Source organism: Morone saxatilis, unplaced genomic scaffold, assembly GCF_004916995.1.
Source record: "Morone saxatilis isolate NCDOM2014 unplaced genomic scaffold, NCSU_SB_2.0 Contig15, whole genome shotgun sequence".
NCBI lineage: Eukaryota > Metazoa > Chordata > Actinopteri > Moronidae > Morone > Morone saxatilis.
Genome location: NW_023339707.1, coordinates 25,408,683 through 25,412,287, shown reverse-complemented (window position 1 = coordinate 25,412,287; position 3,605 = coordinate 25,408,683). Strand labels below are relative to the sequence as shown.

Genomic DNA, 3,605 nt, shown 5'->3' with positions numbered 1-3,605 from the left:
AGGATACAGTATTGATTACAGTATAGATTACAGGATACAGTATTGATTACAGTATTGATTACAGGATACAGTATTGATTACAGATTTCCTGTCTGTCTCTTCAGAATGGGAGAAATCTCCAGGACTTCGACTGTCAGGTGAGTTGACCTCTGACCTCATGTGATCTGGATTCAGCGCAGTATATCCGGAGCTCGCATGATTTCATAATATCTGCAGTACTCGTTGTAAACAGTCACATATATCCCCCTGTTGCCATGGGAACGTTATAAAGTGACGTAATTACGCGACGTGAGCGTCATCGAAAAGCTGCAAACCCCGAGATGAAGCCGCAATTTTTGGAAGTTCCCGCAATTTTATCGCATAAAATATTCTGCATATTCCATCGCGTCTTTAAGAAAAACGTGCCGCATGATGATCAAGGATTTCTGCCCGCGACTATAAAAACTCCAGAGCTGCGTGAAGAGTGGAAACGTCACAGTTTATGTGATATTGTTGTTTACCAGCGACGCGACAGCATCGAAGGACAGTCCACTGTGCAGCCATTTGAGTCTGCTAACACAAGACGTTTAATGCCCCACGTCGTTGTTGTTGTTGTTGTTGTTGTTGTTGTTGTGATGAGGGTGGTACACAGCTCGTACAGAGGGCGGAGCCTGTGCAGCCTGTCTTCCTGTCTGTCTGTCACTGATTCCTCCTCAGGGACGTGGAAGAGATGGAGGACCCCCGCCTAAAGCAGCAGCCCCATGTGTTTACAGCAGAGAGATTTCCTCAGCATGTTTGTTTGTGTTCTCTGTGCAGGGGGGCACAGTGCTCCTACCTATAAATGATGGTTTATTTTTAGGGTTTATGATAAATGAATGAGCCGTGTGATATGAAAACTGTTCTGATATCCTGATACGCCTCGACGCCTTCAACTGAACGATCTTCATCCTCACTGCAGAAGGAATCCGGACCGGAGGAAAGCTCTTCTTCCTCCTAAACCTACTCGGTCGTTTGTTCTCCATCAAGACAAAACAAACTCCAAAATACACTGACTACAAGTACTACTAAAAACTGCTGAGTATTTCTCTCAACGCTCTGTTGCTGTTCTGGTTTTAGATCATTTAAACAACGATCTGCAGGTAGGAGGTCCGTTTTTAAAGTCCTCTGTTTCCTGCTACTTTATACTTTATTCTGTTCACTACATTTCAGAGGCAAACTTCAGTTAACTGTCGCAGTAGTTACAGATTATTAATACAAGATATAAGCAACAAATAAATGCTGCTTTATTGATCCCCAACCAATCAATTCACAAGCACCCCGGCAGTATTCAAACCTTTAGCAGCTGCAACCTGAAATACATAAATTATAATCCACTAATATAAAGCACATTAGTAAAGTTTGATGCTAATAGTGTATTGTTACTGGAAACACTGTGGTTTTTATTTTAACTTGAATAAAATATCGGATCACTTCCACCGCTGAGACAGTGAGACACCAGAATCTGTCTGACTCAGCTGACGTGATTAACAATCGATTGATCGCCACAGTGCGTGTCTGCTTATTGGTAAATATTCAGAACAGCACGGTTGCAAAGGCTGGAATAAAAACAGAGTCACAGGAGGAGATGTGTGAGGAAAACTCTGCGTGCACGCTGTCCAACAACAGGCTGAAGTTATAACCGTCAGCTCCACACGCAGGTATTGATCCGGGGACTCATCGGACTGACGTCAGTGCAGCGGGTCAGCCTCATCAATGCCTCTGATCAGAGAGGTCTTTTAAATTAGAGCACAGAGGAACAGCTCTGCCTGTGAAACATCAAACACTCACATTCAGGAGTCCGTGTCAGGAAGTTTCCACTCAGCCTTCGAATGAACACAGAGAAGTTTATTGATTGTTTGTCAGTATAATAAGATAATCTAAAGCAGATCATCCTTTATGTGTCAAACACTGGCTGGTAAAGACATCAGTTTCACTTCTGCTTTTACTTATATTTATATATTTTATCTCCTACCTCAGAAATAAAAAAGGATTCTTTCATTTGATTAAAAAAACAAAAAACTAATAGAAAATATATTTTGTGGATTTTTCTGAGAATAAATCAATCTTTTACAGTCTTGATTTAAGTATTTAGTATTGTTACATCCCTGCTGGTTGCTTTTTTAATTTAAAACATTTTGAATTAACACTTGTAAATGTTAGAATCCAAGTATAAAGAGAAATAAGCAGTAACTAAGGGTTACAGTGTGACGGTCCTTCGTCCGTCCGTCCCTCAGCATGGGGACGATCACTGTACTCTCTCCATATCAAGCAGTCTGAACAGTGAGCAGGAAAACGTTTAATTAAAAAGCATCTGCGAGCCTCAAGTGACTCAGCTGTAATTTCCAGTTCGTTTTATGATTCTTTGTAATTGGTTGTGAAATTTGATTTCCCTGCGGGACGTCGAGAGCGGAGGAGAGGAAGCAGGAGAGCAGAGGAGGAGAGGAAGGAACAGCGAGGGAAGGCAACAGGCGGCTGTCTGTTTAGACCCTAAGACCTTACTGCTCTCAGCCAATGACTGCAGAGATTATTCCTCCTGATCCAATCACACCACCCCCACTGTCTCTGTCTGTCCCTTCAGCTGGCAGGAGGCTAAAGGACATCAGCACTGTCTTTATCTTCCTTCTGTCTCCTCTCTGAAACTCTCCCTGTCCTCCTCCTCTGTCAGGATGTTTGACTCTCTGGACTTGCACCAGATCTCCTGTTCTTTAGGAGTTGGGGTGGTGAGTTGGGCAGTTAGCCCTTCATTAGCCCGCTCTACGGAGACATGCTTTGCCAGCTTACTAGATTACAGCAGTCCGTCTTTTAGCCAATTAGCTAGTCAGCCTGCTCGTCCTGCTGTTAGCTGGCAGACCGTTAACTGTTGTACGTGCTCACCTGTATTATTCTGTTTCAGTCTCGTTACATTAAAGGATACGCATTTCATGTTAAAGAGGAAGAATCACTACAGAAAAAGTAAAGAGGAGATTCATTTGTTCCAAAATAAATTCTAAAAAATGTCACTTTTTTAAACGAATATTAACGTACTTCAAGGAGTTTTTAACTGGAACGTTCTCTACTGATACAGACACCAACACACACTCCCTACCTACGTGTGTATTTAAAGATATTTTACTAAATAAAAGTTCAACAATGCCCAAAGACAAAGTGGAGTTTGCATTTCATCTTCTGTGTCTCTGTGTTATCCTTAGCTTTATCTTCAGTCTCTGGGGTTTCTGTTTTTAGCTTTTGCCTTTTTGGAGACCAACATTTTCCAGAGCTACAGAAATGAAAGTGTGTCAGCATTTTCAGCTCTGCAGCTCCTTCAGTGAACAACCTCAACAAAATACCAAGTCCTGCTTTGGGAATAGTTAGCGCACATGTGAGGAAGCTTAAGATCCATTAATAGACAGTCGGGTGTTTTCATGGTCAGTTCATTAAGGAGATTACCGGACAACACCTCAGCCCATTAGCCAATCATCTGCCCGGCCACGTTTCTATCTGACACAATAAATGTGTTTGATTACACAACCACACTCCTGTTTGACATGAAACCATCAATCAGCAGCAGATTATGAAGTGGTGCGGATTACAGCCCCCCCCCCCCCCCC

The 3,605-nt window shown here is 42.4% G+C and overlaps 2 protein-coding genes across 2 annotated transcripts in view; one reads left to right on the top strand and one right to left on the bottom strand.

The window, feature by feature from the left end:
• The window catches only part of hsd17b10 (hydroxysteroid (17-beta) dehydrogenase 10), a 28,890-nt gene that overhangs the window by 7,127 nt on the left and 18,158 nt on the right, over positions 1 to 3,605 (bottom strand). The window lies entirely within an intron of this gene.
• LOC118323958 (PHD finger protein 20-like) overlaps positions 1 to 3,605 on the top strand; it is a 17,396-nt gene that overhangs the window by 12,797 nt on the left and 994 nt on the right. The gene's annotated exons all lie outside the window — the stretch shown is intronic.